At 39.1% G+C, this 19,023-nt stretch overlaps 1 non-coding gene across 1 annotated transcript; it reads right to left on the reverse strand.

Moving 5' to 3' along the window:
• Positions 1–1,944: 1,944 nt before the first annotated feature.
• On the reverse strand, positions 1,945–2,068 carry LOC147438457 (U5 spliceosomal RNA). The gene has a single exon (XR_015184686.1). It is a non-coding gene; the product is annotated as a U5 spliceosomal RNA (small nuclear RNA).
• Positions 2,069–19,023: the final 16,955 nt, after the last annotated feature.

The raw sequence follows: 19,023 nt of genomic DNA on the forward strand, positions 1-19,023 counted from the left end.
AGGATTCGATTCATCATAGTACCTTACCTTTTTGTTCTCTAAAATTACTTGTGTACAAGAAAGACGGACCTTGGAGGATATGTATCTACTATAGGCTCTCAATAAGATTACCATCAATAATAGGTTTCTTATACCAAGGATCGATGATATTCTTGATAGATTTCCACGTTCTACTTGTTTCAGTAGGATCGTCTTAAAAGTGGCTATCATCATATTAGGATCGCTCCTAGAGATGTATACAAGACCGCGTTCAGGACTTCCTTCAGATTCTACGAGTCTTTGGTGATGCCTTTGGGTCTCACGAATGCTCTTGCAATGTTCAACGGGAAGATGGAGCAGATCATTAGAGAGTATAGAGAGTTTTGTGGGCAGAGTTTTCTACAGCATCATTGTTTTCGCAAAATCTATAGCATCTTGTATCGGTTGCTTCTTGTATCAGTTGCTTTTGGCCGCAGTGCTATAAAGGTATGTCTAGGGGGTCATTCTCGGCCAATGAATACATGGTTGTAGAGTGACTCCCTAGTAGTTGTATTGTGTGACACATATCGATGTAAAAAGAAGTAACGAAAGGCACGCCAAGCTTTGGAGCCGGTGCATGTGGAAGTGAAACTCCACCACTTCTATCAGAAAGTCCTACTATTTGATTTCAAGTTGAAGTGCTAAAGTTTTTAGTTATGTTTGTATGTTGCTATGAGATTATAGTCTTGTAATTGCCAAGCAGTTTACACATACTTTAGTTGCATCTAGGGAACTCAATTGCACCTTCGTAGCTATTTGGTGCATCAAAGAGACTCGCTCATATAGGGAAGCAAGATGGTCCCAAATGTTCTTTGCATCCATCATCATCTTCATGGGATTTCTCATGGATGGAGTACTGTTGGGAATCATGAAGGAACAAACCCAAGCACCCACAGAGAGCTGCACAAACTACGTCATCCTTCTACTTCTTGAAATCACTCGTAACAAAGCCTCCAAGCTTGTAAGAGTCGAAGGCCGCCATCATGGTTGCACGCCATATGGCACATTTGCCAATCCATGAAAGTGGGATGTGTGGGGATCTTGATTGGTTTGTTGTCATCTACTTTAGTGTAGAAGTGAAACCAATCACCCACGCTGTAGGAAAACCTGCATCCCACACGAGCAAGTTTATTCGTCCTTTTGTTTCCACCAAGCTTCAATGTAGTGAGGAGTTTTTGGTCGAGTAAACAAAGCCGTCAAGCTTGTAAGAGGGGAAGACCGCCACTGTGGTCGGTCGCTCACCATATGGCACATTTGTTACCAACCAATTGCCGATCCATTGAAAAGGTACGAAGTGTGGGGATCTTGTGGGCCTCAGTGACGGCATCATTAAGGAACTCCCTTGCGCCTTTTATCTTGGTTCCAGAAGCAATAAATTTGACTAATAAGGAGTCTTCCTAAGCTTTTGTTGCAAGGCTTTGGGAAGAGCTTTTTGCATCCATTTCCAGGTCATGGAAGTCACCATGCTTTTGGGGTAATTTAGTCACGAGATCCTTGGCCCTCCTCATTAGGTCTCACCATGTTGGAGTACCATATTTTGGAGTTGATCATCAAGGGCTTTCTCTCTTCATACTACAACTCAGTAAAGTGGATTGTAGTCAGCGAGGCACAACACAGCAGTGACAATATAAGCGGGGACCCCTTCCTCATTGGGCGATCAGGGAGGGGTACCTGTGGCCAAGGTGAGCTTGAGCTTGAGCTTCACACATTTCCGGAATGGTGAGCAGAAGCATTGACAGCAGGAGGAGTGCATCGTCTCTGAGATGCAGGTGTGACCTGTAGTAGCCTCCAAAGTCGTGTGTGGCCCCCATGTCGTTACCATGCTGCTGCTACGCAGCGAGATGCTTGCTTTATCGCTTGATTGAGAGGGGCCCCCTCACAGAGGAGGAAGCCCTTGCCAAAAATTTCTAGTATGATTGAGAGGGGCCCCCTCGCAGAGGAGGAAGCCCTTGCCAAAAATTTCTAGTATGGTGCTTCAACTGGACAGAGCACACAGTATTCTTTAGTAAAAGGCGAAAGAATAGTTCGCTCTGTGCTCAACCCGCACCTTGCAGGCTTTGGTCGGCAGCCTCAAGAGAAGTCGCCCTTGCGTCTTGCACCCCCGCATGTGGGATCTAGTGCTCCTCTTTTCTCTACTAATGTGCTTTGCTATGTGCCCCTTGCCCATGGTCTATTGCATAGGGATGGCATTTCTTCAGTGCTCTTTTGTTCTTATCCTGGAAATTCTACCACTGACTTTTGAACATGAGCAACCCTCAATTTGCCTCTCTTTTCCATGTAGCACATCCATCGAATGCCAAGGCCTTACTGCCAAAATGTGCTTTGACCAAGAGCAAATAGCAAAGCACAAGCCATCCGTTTTATTTTCCACCTTTTTGTGTCCTAACCGTTCCTTGCGCTATCCAAATTGCGCTCTGGGTAGCGACAACATCCGAGGATACGCCTCTTCCCACCCTTCCATGCTTCTCTCTCCCCTAAACCCCTGGTTGGCTTAGAGAAGTTTCCCTATTAGAGTAGAGAGAGTGTGCCCCACTCAAATTTACAATCTCCTTCATTGGAGAGGCAGATTGAGTTTCATCTTCCTTTCATAGTACTTGTGTCAATATTCTGGCCAACATAGCTCAAGTTGAGCACAATGTATTCAAACTCCTACATTTGTACTGGCCACTTGAAGATCTACCGATTTTGTATCACAAAAGCAAAAATCTCCTCTAAAGTTAAGACCTCACAATTTTTAGGCAACAAATAGGTACTTAACTTTCCCACAATGAACATGAGAGCCATGGCCACGTGTTCAAAAACAATGCAGTCTTTTCCTACACGTGTCATTACTTGACTCACAAAGTAGATAGGCCTCATGAAAGAGGTTTCTACATTTTTTGCATTCACAATGCACAAATATAGTCACTTTTGATACGTTCTCTCACCAAAATAAGAAAAAAAAAGATCATACCACTTTGATAATGGTTAGGTGAGAACTTAGGATCTTCCTTACTCCCTCATCATAGAAGAAATTGTCAGAATCTCCAAGTCTCCTTTAAGCATACTAACATGGAAAATTGGGTGGATCTCGATTGTTTGTGGTAGTTGGAGTTTATAGCTCTCTCCCCTATCTTCTTAAGTATTGTGTAAGGACCACAATACCTAGGGGATAACTTTTGGACACATTCCAGTTTTCACTGCCTCTTATTTTTCATGCACCTTAAGATAAAACTTGTTCTCCTTTCTCAAATGTAAGAGGTCTCCTATGAGGATCGACATAGGTTCTAGCTCTATCTCGAGCTCTCTTTATGTTTCTTTGAGCAAGTTTAAGCATATGATTCGTATCTTCCAAGAAATCTTTAGCTGCCTGAACTTTCTCATTTTGCAATCCTACCGCATAGGGAGCTCTTGATTAAAATCCATACTTTCACATGAATGGACTATATGCTATGGAAGAGTATTGGGCATTGTTATATGCAAACGCTGCTACAAGTAAGTACTCTTTCGAATTATTTTTCTTTTTACTTTCATATGCTCATAGTATATCTTCCAATATGCCCATATATTTATGGATGATTACTTAAACTCATGCTAAGCTTGGTCTCAAGTCTAGCAAAAAAAGTTCTCCAGAAGTGGCTATTAAATTTTCTATTCCAATTAGATAGGATGTCTATAGGTAGGCCATAAAGTGGATATAGATGGTGAAAAAATAACCTAGCCAGTTCACGAGCCTTTACATCTAAAGTGGTTGGAATAAACCTAGCCATCTTGGTTAACCTATCAACGGTTACCCACATAGATTCATGCCCCCTGTGTTCTAGGTAATCTTTTTCTTAAAAGGTGGTTTTTTATCTTTTGAAAATAATTTTTTTTTCTGTTCAGAAATGGCCATAAAGTTATTGCTTCCTTACCTCTAGACTCACCATCAGTGGGGTTTGAAGTGCTTTTTAAGTGTGTATGACCTTCATAGATTTGAGCAAGTTTAATTGCATCTGCTAAAGTCTTAGGATTACTCCTTTTTACTTCTCCCTTAAATGCTTCTCTAATCGTGAGGTTTAATGATGATTTCATGGTATTTGGCTAAATAAGTAAGTAGTGGTTGCGCCTTTCCAAAGCCTTATTCAAATCATCCCAATTTGTTTTCAGTTCCTTCTTGAGTAGAAAAATAACTTCAAAAGACCTTTTCAAATTGTTTAAATTTTTCACTAGTTTCTCTGAGGCTCATCCACCATTTATAGGCTTTAGGACCTAAGGTGAGACTTGCCTCAAGCAGGTGGTACTCTGGAGGAGTCTTTCTAAGCCTATGCAACTCTTGCCATTTTTGGAGGAAGATGTAAATTGAGTTTTTGTTTCTACCTTTTTCCTCACCACTAAATTCGGGTGGTTTCATATTTTTAAAACAAAATTTTGTCTAGCCCTTGGAGATGATCTTGAAATGGAATATTCATATCTTCGGGCATTGTCTCCACATCCTTGTATGTAGATGGAGTGTCCAAAAATATCGACTCTTGGATTATTTTACCTTTTTCATATCAATTGAGTTAGTTTACTCAATAATGTTTTCATAATTTCTAGTGCACTAAGGAAGGTTTGCATTTGGATTTTCATAGTGGGTACCCTCATTGCTAATTGTTCATGCTACTCATGAGAGACTACGTTGCAGTTGTCATCATGTTCCCTAGTCATGGAAAGTCTCTTTTGAAGGGTGCTATTTAAAAACATGAGCATATATCTTCATTTCTGTTAAGCATATTATCATCAAACAGATGGCAAAAATAAAATCACAAAATCGACTATTCTTGATCTTCTTAAAAACTATGTCGATGCAAAGGACCCAAGCAATGAATGGGAGAAATAATTACCTTTTGTGGAATTTTCATACAATGACATGGTACATAGCTCTATATGCAAACCTCCATTTGAGATCATTGAAGGCCGCCCCAACCCTCCACCTATCTTAGAAATGCACCAAAAAGTCTCTACAACTTGATGAAAATGTATGTGGCATTAAGATAACTTTTCAAAAGATAAAAAAATATATTCAAGAATCACAACAAAACTAAAAGGCAACTACTAATAAGCATAGAAGATCTTTTGGGTTTAAGAAAGAAAAATGGGTTTGCTTAAATTTCCTAAGACCCGATTTTTTCAAAAGACGAGCAAGAACTGACAAGGCAAACCCATAGGACGTCAATAGTTATATGTTGAACTCTTTAAGAGTAACTATGATCCATTCCATATTGTTAAAATGAATCAATGTTACAATAGTTCCGATGGACCCCATTGAAGAGGATCCTCTAGGGTTTGATGATGAACAAGAGGAGATCCTACAACCTGAGGCTATCCACAACTTGAGGCTATCCTTAAACACAAAGACAAAGTTCTGTGAAGTGGAAAGGTAATATGTAGGTATTTGATTAAGTTTAGGAATTACATGCTTGAAGGTGCTAAATGGATGCAGTAACCCTAGTTAGAGGATTCTCTTCTTTTATTGCAAGACTACAAGTTTCTTCATGGTTTAAATGTAAACTAAGATATCAATATATAAAGTATTCAATGATTTAATTTGAATGTTTGCTTTCTTTCATTGCACATTACAATGTTCTGTGTACACCAATGTTTTTAAGGAATAAGTTTTGTGATGACTACATCACCAAAATTCCTACTAGACTTGCCATTTAGCCTACGGAAAGTATTCTTACTTAACTATGGATCCCAAACAAGAATGGGCTACCTTCCTCTTGATACACATAGTCAAAGAAGAATATGATTTCAAAGGAGGGGTATATCATCAAAATTTAAGTTTGATGTATTTTAGACTTTACCATGGATTTTGTCTCTTTAAAACCATCTATACTAGAGAGAGAAAGCCCAAGAAATCACATGTCAAAGGACAATGAGGCATGCAAGGAAGTGCACTCATGGCTAAGAAATTTTCAAAAGATAAATGCCACTTTACCATACCTCCACTCCTTGGCTTTTCGGCTACCTCCAAGCCTGTGCACCTGCTCGGTTGCGTTGCATTGCGTCTTCCCTTATCAACATCTTGCGTCGTGACACATGCCTTCAACGTGCAAGCATAGATGATTGCATCTGGAGAGATGCCCTCACTTTGCATCCATTCAAAACAACCTCACACTTCCTGGCCCTACCCACACTAGGCATATCCTATAATCAATCCACTCCAAGAGACGACATTCCAAATGTGAAGCTCCTTACGCTTGATGTCTTTCTTCAATCGCCCTTGACTAACAATATAAACATGCATTGTTTTTCACGTATCAACATCTTGCATAATGCCCTCATTTTGCATCCAATCAAAACAACTCGATGTTTCTTGGCCTACCCATGTTGGACATATTTCTCAATTAGTGCACTCCAAGAGACGGCATTCCGAATCAAAATATCGTCAAGGACATCTTTGAGGTTATAAGTTGACTTCCAAGTAATGAATATGGATCATGAAAATTTGGTCTTGGAAATAGGGTGGTAATGGGGTTTGGGACCTTCGCTGAGAAGAAGTTATCAACAAAACTTGAATTTGAAAAGGAAGGTAAAAATTATATCGTTCAAGGTGAACATGATGTGCCTAGCTCTCCTTTGATTTGTTCTTTAAAACTTTGAAAGCTTGTAAAAAGAGAGCCCAGGGGATGCACTCTATATACAAAACAGGACGCCACCTGTGAGCGAACAACTTTGATAAAACCCTTATATACGACTCATATTAAGGAATATAACCTTCCTTTCTATGCTTATACGAAAATCAATGAAGAAAACTATCATATCCCTATCTTACATATAAAATTTAGGTCCCACATGATCTAATTGGGTAAAACTAGTCAAAGAGTGTGTAGCATAGTGACTGCCAATGTACTAAGAACCACTTATGTTGATAACTAGATGTACCCTCAATGTGTCTTAGTTTGACTTTCAAACTATGTGCCCGATCAGCCTGCACTCTGGCTACTCATCCAATTCTGACCCATCCAAAGCTGGTGTAAATCAATCCTTGACCTTCTCCAAATCAACCCTTATCTATGGCCGGCTTGATGCAAAATTTGATGTGTGACCTGATAAAAAACTTCCCCTAAATTCATCCAAATTCTAGTGCACATCGGTGACCAATCGTTACAAGTAATAAACCCAAATCAAGTTGCCTTCCCCCCCCCCCCCCCAAAAATAAATAAATAAATAAATTGATACCCCCTCCCTTATTTATAAGCTTGGGAGATAAATTATTGGGGGCCTGCCCCTAACTTATACGCTTATCTAACTTGTAAAAAAACCCCTCCCCTGCACTTATGTGGTACGGTAAGTTTTTCATGGTGAATCCCCCGGGAAAGAGAGTCTTCTGAGATGTACATGGTTTGGTGTCAGCCTTATGTACAGTCTTTTAGTGTTTCTAAAATTAAGAAAGATCTTTCTTTTTGATAGCGCATAGCTAACATCGGAACCTACATATCTAGCCGATGATGTAATTTTTCACTTTTTTTTATCAATTTGGACACCTATAGCTCTAAGCCTTTGTAATTCTTTTATTTTCAAAATTAATTTGTAAGCCATTATGTCATTATGAGCCAGATAGAGTGGGGCTTAATGCTTCTAAATTGTAACAATGGAATCCTAGGCTACAAAGAGTTGGAACATTTTCTGATTTTTGAACCTAGAACCTTTGGCTAAGGTATAAAAAGCCTTTTTTTTTTGCAAAACTTAAAGGAGATTTTTTGGATAATAACTGGTACGATTGATTATTAGAGCACTGTGTACTCTCCAGCTTTCTTCTCAAGCTCATAACTCCCTCATAAAGTGTTTGTTTGAACTGTAGTCTACTTCATTGTGTTCACAGGTGAAATCTCTTCATGATATTGTGCTTTTCTTCCCATAAAATTGTGTTTTTGTTGTTGCTCACTTGCTCTTTAATATGCTTATAACTCAAAATTTACTTAATAAAACTGCATACATTGGAGGTGTTTAGGAACATCGTTGCTAAGCTCTAAGGTGTATTCGGGGGTGAAAGTGGTTAGGTCAAATTTGCCCTGTACATAGTAAGTGCGATTTTGGCAAGTGGTCAAAAGGGGGATTTGAGGGTATAGGCATGTTTCTTTAGGTGTTTCCTATCCATCCTAAGATTTTCATCTCGTTTGGACTTTGTTTGCTTAGTGAATCGACAAAATTTTCTTGTGGTGTCATAGTTAGCACTTACTGCCTGACATGCAATTGTGTGTAGCTTTGAGTGGGATCGAGTGTGCTTTTTGAGAGACTAACAACCTCTTGTATCTTCCATGCACTAGTCAAGTCGACTCCATCCCACGGTATGACATTTATGTATATGGTCACTACAATAAGATATTGAGGCTTGGAATTTAGAGAGCCCCACATTTTGACACCGTTGTCGGAGACGAGGTGACCTAATTTGGGAAAAATCTTAGTGCTTTGTAGTTTTGTCCAGAAACTTTCTCTAGGTTCGTCTGGAGTACAAAAACAAACTTTTAGAAACCACAAGGTCGAGGCCTGTCTACTTCAACAATGTAGATGTGTCTTGGGAGTAGTTGTACTCGCTAAGGACCTTCAAGCTTAGATTAGGTCATTTTCTAGTGGTTGATAGCTTAGACTATGTCAGAGTTTGAGTGTTGATGCACTTTTCAGCTAAAAACAAAGAAAAACTAGTGTTGGTGGACACTTTCCACTATCTTTTGGTTGGTGTGATTAGGAGTAGGGTAAGTAGGAATCAAGGAAGGTTTTCAATCCATCTCACTCTCTAAATTAACATTATTGAAGTTGCATACAAAAATTTCAAATTTCTGAGTTATGGGACTCATAAGGTGTATTCAAAGCTTCAAAATAACATTTCTGGTCATCACTAGTCTTGGAAATGCTATAACAACCTACGGGTAAGTCAAAAATCAACTTTTAGGAAAATTTTCAAAGTTTGACAAAAAATAAGCTTATTATCTCCCCGTGTTAGATGCATGTAAAATTGACTTTTATTAGCCAAAAGTGCTTGCATTAGCTTGTATAAGACTTGATGCCATCAAACTTCCAAAAAGTGCAGATTCTATCATGTACATAATAAGCATTTTTTTCTTTCTGGTAGGAAACTAAACTTTTTTCACATGGATATCTTGTTTTTGTGATATGTTAGCACTTTTGTGAAGGCACAAGTGATTTTAACTCCATTTGGGAGCAAAATTGGACTGAAACAACCTTCTTTCTAAACAGACAGACAATTGAAGGTTAGAACACTTAAAAATGAATAGGACTTGACAAAACTCTTTGATGGGCCTTTAACACTTGTTACAACTGCGGGAAGTGAAAAAATGGCAAAACGTTGCAAAAATCACCACCTAGATAATAGGTGCACTTAATATCGGGGGTTCAAAAGGAAAAATTTTAAGTATTTCTCAACTCCGCAAGTATAAGCATAGTGTAGAGAGGTTTTGATAGTATTTCTCAACTCCGCAAGTATAAGCATAGTGTAGAGAGGTTTTGATTCAAGTTTGGTAGCATTTGGACTTGTAAGTTGTCAGATTAGGCTCAAAAATCACTGAGACCAGAGTGCAGACACAAAATTTGGCCTAGAAACTTCAAAATTGAACCAAACTTCATGATTTTTTTTGTTGGATTGATTAGAGCGTGTACATCCTGTAGAAGCCAAAAAAGTTGAAAAGTTTCTTCATTTTGATCTAAGAGATAATAAGCGCGCTTTATATCTTCTACCTTGAAAATTGAACTTTTGAATGTTTTTCAAAGGGGATTGGGTCTAGGGTAGCAATAGAGTGCTTGGGAGAAGTTTCAAGTAATTTGGACATCACTTGATTTGTATTATCACTAAATTCGCAATTGAAATTGCCAAATACAAAAACTCTTGTGGAAGTAGATCAAACTGACCAAAATTTGAAATAACCACATTCAAGGCTTGTTGGACACATGCTAGTGCTTGACCAGTGTGGACCAGAAAAAGCAAAAAATTTATCATTTTTTGGCCTAGTAGATAATAAGAGTGTTTATTATCTCTTGCTAGCCAAAGGGCTCCATTTTTACTATTTTAGGTCCAGATAACTGATAGATACCATATGCGATTAACCTACCAAGTTTGAAGTCATTTGGATACTATTTGCTACTTGAAATTGAGATTTTTGGAATTGAAGGTTGCAGATTGACCTTGTGGCTATTTTGACAGGATTGAAGCTATAGGAGTGATTGGGATCTAGCTCGAGAAACTATCAGATTGGATTTACTACTACGGAAATGGATTGTTATTGGTACTAAAGGCTAGGTATTCATTTCCATTAAGTAAGTTCAATTATTTATGTACCTAAGATCATGTCAAACTGTCATGAATCAAGGTTATACTAGACAAACTGAGAGTAGGTTATCAACAGAGGAGAGTGTAAACCAAGGGAAGCCTTTAGAGACTATAGTGGAAGAAGTGCCTAACACTTACTCCGACTCAAGTTTTGAGATTTCTTCCTTCTTGACTCAATCGGGGCCTAGAACCTCTCTCACGTTCAAGCACATTTTGACCTTCTTCAAGACTAACAAGCATGGGGCCCAAATTTATCTGAAGAATTTGTGGTGAAGATCGATGATCACACAATTGAGTTTGAAGAGGATGTTAGAGTTAACAAGCAAGATACCTTTTATATGAACCGAAACAGAGTGCGATACCTCAAAATACAAAATTGTGACATTGTACAATGGGGATTGAAAGTTGATACTTTGATTCCAGACATTGCCACTAAAGAGGGATCACCAGTGTTAAAATTAGAAGGGTATGATCAAATAGATGCTAAACATAATATGGATCAGTCATGCTAAATCAGGACAATTGACACCCTTGAAAATAATGTATATTTTCAAGTTAAGCGAGAAAGGCCTAGCAAACCTTCTTGTCCATCTCTTTAGAAATTTTTATAACAATAACTTTGTTATGATGACTCTAAAGGAGTCTTAACAGATAAAGTACCAGGGATAGTTAATCCGAGAAATCATCATGGGTATGAGGCCTGAAACAAAGTAGAATTTGGGACCAAATGAAAGAGCCTTTGGCAATATGGCCAATCAACTTGGAAGCACACCTTGAGGTAGCTACCTCAATGATGGAAATTGGGGAAGAGATGCAAAATCCACCATTAACCGGAGAAGAATGGGTGACACCAAGATAAGAACAGGTCCACATGAGCCACACCTACCAAGAAACTAGCTTGAAGGCTTAGTGGGAGAAACACCGACCAAGAGAGCAGGTGTAGAACATAACTATAGGGTCAGACTAGCTGGCTTTCAAAATTGGATCAAAAAATACAGTGGATATGGGGATCCATATGACCATTTAGCAAGCTTCAGGCAGGTCCTGAGATCTGAGTGTATAACGGACTTCCATACTCAGTTTGAGGGGTTTGGAATGACTTTAGAAGGTAAAGACTTAACTTGGTTCTAGACCATACCACCTGGATCAATTATTGATATGTTGACATTGGCTATGAGATTTGTCACTGCTTGTTCAAAAATGGGAATCGAACACAGCATGATAGCACAAATCTACAAATTCAAACAGAGACAAGGAGAAATTGTGAGAGATTGTGTGAGTCAAATGAGACAGTACATTGAGAGATGTTCGTAGTTGAAAATTTTGACCAAGGAAAGACTTGTTGCCTTATTCATAGAAGGTTTACTCAACAGGGAGTTGCATGCCATTCTGCATAGCAAGAAACATATAACTTGGGAAGTGTGCTGCTTGGATGCAATAAACTTAGGGGATGATTGCGAAATCTTCAATGAGGAGAGCGTTGTTAAGAATACTCAGAGTGAGCGTACCACATCAATTATACCAATACACGTAGGGCCAACTATGGCAGCTCCTGCAAATGCTATTGAATATATGCTCAAACGCATGAATGATATGATGACTAACATGCAAAGGATTCCAATGCGAGATCCAGTACAGGGTCCACTACAAGGGCAACCTATGGGTGGGACAATCTAGACCATCAAAATGGTGTGCCATTGAAGGAAAATGGAAAAACCATGAAACAAACAAGTGCTATTATAAGCCTAAATATGACAAAAATGTCTAGTATGTACCACAACCTATATTAGGTCAGCAACCACGTCTACTAGGAAATAATGATGTACCAGTTTAGTACATGCTTCCTAAAAAGCAAGTGGATGAGCAGGCTCTAGTGCCAGTTACGCCACAACCTATATTAGGTCAGCAACCACGTCTACTAGGAAATACTGATGTACCAGTTTAGTACATGCTTCCTACAAAGCAAGTGGATGAGCAGGCTCTAGTGCCAGTTACGCCATACAATGAAGCAAGTTTGTCAACCTTGGGAGTAGAGGATGTGTGGTACACTCAGTCAACTCCTACCATGGTAGAACACGTTTATCAAGCACCTCCAAAGGCAACACCGGTTTAGTTTATTGCAAGCCAACGAGCTAGACCACCCATGGTGAAACAAATGCCTAAGCCAAAAATTGGGAATCTCCATAATTGTGATTTAGATAACCATTGGAAAAAGGTTGTCCAGATCCAGGTAAGAACGCTCAACTATTTGAAGCATACTACATGCAATATGGTCTAAAAGGTGGACATTTTCTTGATGAATGTCCTATAAATCCAGCTAACAAAGAGAAAAATGCCATAAATGTAGTACAAGTCCCACTAAGCAGCTCGTTTGATGGTGAACCTACTATCTTGATTCGGGTAGTTACTAGGGCCCATGCTAAGAAAAATATGCAAAACAGTGCAAGCGAATCTAAAATGACCAAAAAAACTTCTAAAGACTCTAAGAGAGAAAGACGAGGACATTACAACCTTAAAAGACAAAAACAATGAAGGGAAATTGAAGAGAAAGTTCAGAGAAAGGTTGAGGAAATGACTTAACCAATGTCCTTAAGATTGAAGGAATCAAAACCAAGATCGAGAGGACCCATGTTGATAGACAAAATATAGGAACCCATCAATGCAGCGTTGGAAGCTTTCCAAGCAGGACTAAAAGCGGGTCAAACACTGGAAACAAAATGGAAAAACTATCCATCACCTGACATAGAAGCCGCAAAACTTGAAGCTTATAAGAACTTAGTGCAAATCATGCAATCAATGCTGGAACCACAACTGGAAATCATAGGAAAATTAGGTAAAAAAGAAACAAAATCGAAACTTGTGGAAACAAAAGATGTTGAGGAACCAAAAGAGTCTTTAGTAAAAATTGGCAATCTGAATGAATAGTTCCAAACAATGAGGAAGGGCTAGATGGAATCCCCTTAGTAGAGGAGGATTGGCCAAACCATATGTGGGAACGAGTGAGGGAAGTGAGCGATGGAAGCTTAACACTGAATTTGAGGAAGTTTGCTTGGATCAACCACCCATGGAGCTAGACAAAAAATCTTTGTATGGAGATTGGGGATCAAAGAAATCAAGCCTATCCAAGGCTCTTGGATGCTCCAGACACTACCCTCATACTTGGGAGAAAACAAAGAAAAATCACGTCTTTAAAACCATGAAGCTAAATACACCAAAGCAGACATTGGATGTGGAGAATTTGTAGTTAATCATGTCGGGTCACATTCAATGCACCATCATGTTGGGTGAGTTGTTGAAGATACGGCCGCTTGTATGGAGGTATGTCCAAGGTACAATGGAAAAGATGGGCATAACAGGGTTAACCAAAGAAAACCTTGATGAATTGTGTAAGGAAGAAGCACAAAAAAAAATTGTTATATGTGTGCCTATGAAAAAAGTAGGAGATTACTACGAAGGAATCGAAGGAAACAAAACCCTTCCCATGCAATACAATGATGTAACACCCATGGCTATTGTAGATAGTGAGGTAGGTATCACCATCGCAAAAAAAGCAGTCTAGGAAGCCGGGAAAAGCCAGCAATTAGGCAAACACTAATGAAAGTGCAATTGGCAGATGGGCACATTGAGAAACCCATGGGGTTGTTGGAAAATGTGATAGTCAGCTCTCGTGGAATTGACTATTAGCATACTTTTTCCATTGTAGATTTTTGTAAAAACTTGAAGCATGAAATTATTTTAAGGCAAGCTTTCATGAGACAAATACAGTTGATCCAAGATTAAAGAAATGACTATCTCTACTTGAAACAAGATAAATCTGTTGGATTTAGGGTTGCAAGAAAACACACACGCCTTGGAGAAGACGAAGGAAGCTCAAGGCACACAATAGAGAATGTATTACTTATTAGTGTGCAATAGAAAGATAGATAGCCCTAGAGTGATGGGTCCGTGCATATACAATGCACGGGGGAAAAAAACCTCCTAGTGAGGGAAAAAATGCCCCAGCGGTCTTAATGTATTCACACACATCACTACCACACGTATATGTCAATAAATCCCCCTGGAAGTGATGCGGTGAATGAGAGCTGGCAGAAAGAGTATAGGGAAGTGCCATGCCATGAGGACATGATTAGTGTACAAAAGGGAGTAAGCCGAAAGCTTTGCAAAAAGCTCCAAACTTCTCACAAGACAATGCCTTTGTGAAAAGATCTGCAAGGTTGTCATGTGTTGGCACGTAAGCCAAGCTGATATCTCTTATTGAGAGCCTCTCCCTGACATAGTGGTAATGCACCTCAATGTGCTTTGTGCGAGCATGAAAAACTAGGTTCCTCGCAACTACCAATGCACTCTGATTGTCAGTGTAGATAGTGTTGGCAGTGTCCTGTCCAAAACCCAAATCAGCCATAAGGCGTCTGAGCCATTCACACTCAATCGTAGCTATGAATACTGCCCTGTACTCAGGCTCACAACTAGAAGTGGCCACAGTAGGTTGCTTCTTGCTCAACCATGAGATACATGAACTATTGAGAATGAAACAAAAACCACTTGCGGACACTCACGTGTCAAAACAACCAGCCCAATATGAGTCCAAAAAAGCATGTAAGTGTGGCGGCAATAATCTCCCCTTAGGATAAAACAAGCCAAGATGTAAAGTGCCACTCAAGTAGCAAAAAATCCTCTAGACAGCCTACCAATGCTTAGACCCTGGGCTATGCATAAATTTGCTGACATGTGAAACTGCAAACTGAATATCTGGCCTCGTGTTGCATATATTAATGAGGCGTCAAATAGTAGTTTGGTAAAGAGTGACATCGGAAGGATCACCAACATCATGGAGACTCAATTTCAAACCTGTTTCCATGGGAGTGGCAATATTTTTGCAATCCTCAAGTCAAAACATACATAGCAATGTCTCTATGTAACTTGTTTGACACAAGGCAATACCACCATCACACTGCTTAAACTATATGCCCAAGTAATGATGCAACAGTCCCAAATCTTTCATCTTAAAAGTACCATTCAAATCAGCCTTAAATTCAGTAATATGTCTCTCATTTGGTCTAGTGATTAGCAAATCATCCACATAGAGAACGACAATGAGAAGTACATCACCGTCACGCTTTACATACAATGTGCTGTCTATTGGACTGTTATGAAAACCTCATTTGATCAAATGAGTGGTAGCCTTCTCATACCAAGCACGAGGAGATTGCTTCAACCCATACAAAGATGATACAACCTGTAACCTTTGCTTTCAATAGGATAACCAACAAAAATACATTTGAAAGCCTTATCATCCAATTTTTTGCGTTGCGTTTGTGGCACCAAAGAATATGTCAAAAGCCCAAAACATGCATGTGCTCAATAGAAGGCGTTTTATCATGCCATGCTTCATATGGAGTCATAGATTGCACAACTTTTGTAGGACACCTGTTTAGTACATAAGTATCACACATAATAGACTCAAGCCAAAAAAAACGTTGTAAAGCTTGACATTTGACCATACATCATGCCATTTTCTTAAAAGACCTATTTTTCCTCTCATCAACACCATTTTGCTGAGGTGTATACGGCACTATACATTGGTATTTTATCCCATGACTAGCTAGAAATGCATTAAATTCATGAGACATATACTCCCCCCCTCGATCTGAATGAAGGGTGCCCATAGTACATTTTGAGACATTTTCAACTATAGCCAGAATTTTTTTTGAAGCACATAAACACTTTGGACTTTGCTTTAAGTGGATACACCCACGCATGCCTGGAGTAATCATCAATGAAAGTCACAAAGTAAAGGTAATTTCCCAAGGACTGAGTTTGCATGGGCCCACAAACATCATTATGCACAAGCTACAACCTGCATGTGCCCTAACTGATCCATCCTTTGGAAACTTTGAACGCTGCAACTTACCCAAAATACAACCTTCAAAACATGTTTGACAGGTGCTTCAAGAGGTGGCAAAGAAGCAACCATATCAGATTTTAGCAAACACGGCAAATTGACAGAATGTAGATGCCCAAAACGTGCATGCCAAAGTTTTTCATGTGTAACAACCTTTGAATCCACAATAGCATTTGCAAAATTCTGCCCACAATTGTCATACAAAGTGATCTTATATAGCCCACGACATAAAATGCCAGATGCAACAATTTTATCACCAGAACTGAGATCATGCATTGTACATTTGTCATCCACAAATTTGACTACAAGACCAAGTCTAGCAAGTGCAAATACAGACAACACTGTCACAATACCACACATGTGAATGTGTAGCAACTGACATGCATGCATCATGTACAACAGGATCATAAGTACACTATGCACTAAAAGCCCACTCTACATCTACATCAGCATCACAATCTCCTTTCACTAGAAGACTCCACAATAGTTGCACTTGTATTGGACCCTGTAGTTGATCCAACCTCTTTCTTCTTGACCTCTTTTGCCTTCAATTTTGAACATTGCTTGATCAAGTGATCATTAACTGTTGGAATTAGGGTTGCAGAGAAACACACACAGCTTGGAGAAGACGAAGGAAGCTCAAGGCACACAATAGAGAGTGTATTACTTAGTGTGAAATGGAAAGATAGATAGCCCTAGAGTGATGGGCGTATATACAATGCTCGGGGGGAAAAACCTCCTAAAGAGGAAAAAAATGCCTGTGTTCACACACATCACTACCACATGTATATGGTAACAAATCCCCCCTGGAGTGATGCGGTGAACGAGAGCTGGCACATGAGTAAAGGGAAGTGCCAGGCCCTAAGGACATGATCAGTCCACAAAGGGGAGTAAGCCCAAAGCTTTGCGGAAAGCTTCAAGCTTCTCACGAGACAATGCCTTTGTGAAAAGATATGCAAGGTTGTCCTGTGTTGGCACATAATCCAAGCAGATCTCTCTTGTTGAGAGCCTCTCCCTGACATAGTGGTAATGCACCTCAATGTGCTTTGTGCGAGCATGAAAAGCTGGGTTCCTCGCAACTGCCAATGCGCTCTGACTGTCAGTGTAGTGATAGCCGTTTTTCGGCTCTTTGTAATTGCCATAGTGAGTTACCTTACCCTACCAAAATCACCCAAACACTGTGGCTATCCCTACCATTTCACTGTACATAGGCGTGCGTGAGTCACGGGACTTTTCCCATATCTTCTTTAAAAAACCCTCAATCAGCTAGTCATTGGGCTAGTTGAGCCAAAAAAATATTAAAAAATAAAAAAATAAGTATATTATGGCCCATGCGTATGTAAATATTTCTTTGTATATAGGTCCTAAATAAAATATTTTTTCATAATTATTTTGATATTTATTTAAATATTTCTACCTAGGTGTGTGTTATTTATGCTCTGTACATTGCCTCACCATTACCACAATTTTTCTTACCATTTTTTCATACTCTTTATTCCATATAGAAATATTTTCATGTAAGCTTCTCTTATATTTGGTGTAACTCCACCCCAACAAAAATCCAAAAAAACTAGTTTTATTTATGTGTATATTTTTTCACTATTTTGATTTTTCCCTTCCTACATCTATTTTGTTTTTTTTCTAAAAAAATTAGAACACCAAAAATATTTATCTTTTTATGGTAGCCTCATAATGAGAGAGATTACTTTTGACCCCTTTATATTTTTTCCACTTATATTATTTATATTTGACATGTACATATTTTTTAGACCCCTCAATATTTGATTTTCTTAGTTGTACTATTCACTTATATCTTAATCTCAACAATATCTTCAATTATAGACCTACCAAATAAGGTCAAGGGTAGGTGGCATGCATACATGCACTATGGAGGGCTCACTCTTGGAGGTATTCAAAAGAATCATCCAAAGAAGGACCCCACAAGGACCTTGCAGTGGAAAAAAACGGTCGGTTTTGCTGAATTTTTAAAGTTCACTTGCTCTCCGAATTTGAAAAGGTGATACAAACAAAAGTTGTAGCTCGTGGGCTAAACTTTTGCCTCAAATTTTTTCATATTTTTTTGAGCTACGAGCTGTGCGCTATGATTTTTTTAGTGGACCCCAGTTTTCCCATGCTATGCAGCCACACTCTCTCTTCCACTTTATCATGTTCCTCTTTCACACACACTTCTCCACTCATCATCCCCATCTCTCTCACCACTCCTCTTTGCACACTACTCACCTTCTCCTCAACCTTGAAGAATAAGAGAAACCATGGTGAACTCATACCTCCCACACACAATTCCATTCCAAAATTGACCACCTAGTCTCATTTTTCCTCCTCCAATTTACCCATATCTATCAAAAAACCACAAAATTCAGCCTCTTCTCTTAAAAGACAGCATCATGGTGGTTGATTACTCAGCTTCAATTATCTTGTCTCTCAAGGAAGGTCAAGAGTGGAGAAAAAATGTACCGTCAAAGCTAGTGGACCGTCAACAGGCGTCAAAATCGGCCCTACTCAAGACACTTGGAGCATCAACCTTGTAAGAAAGCCACCTTTTCTTACCTCTTAAGAGTTTTTTTCTTCCTTATTTGTATCCTACATGGATACTCCCATTGTAAATATCCAATTCCATTTGTAAATTAATACTAACTCTACTAACACTAACCCACTATGAAAAGTCCTATCACCTCCATTTCTCTCCTCTCTCTTTCCTCACCAACTTCTTGATAATTCCAAGCAAAAGAAATTAGATAAATTGCTGAAAATCTAACCCAACCATGGTTAGAGGAGTAACCCTAGCCTTCAAAAT

The sequence above is a fragment of the Adiantum capillus-veneris genome, chromosome 16 (genome assembly GCF_014529385.1).
Source record: "Adiantum capillus-veneris isolate H3 chromosome 16, ASM1452938v2, whole genome shotgun sequence".
Taxonomy (NCBI): Eukaryota; Viridiplantae; Streptophyta; class Polypodiopsida; order Polypodiales; family Pteridaceae; genus Adiantum; species Adiantum capillus-veneris.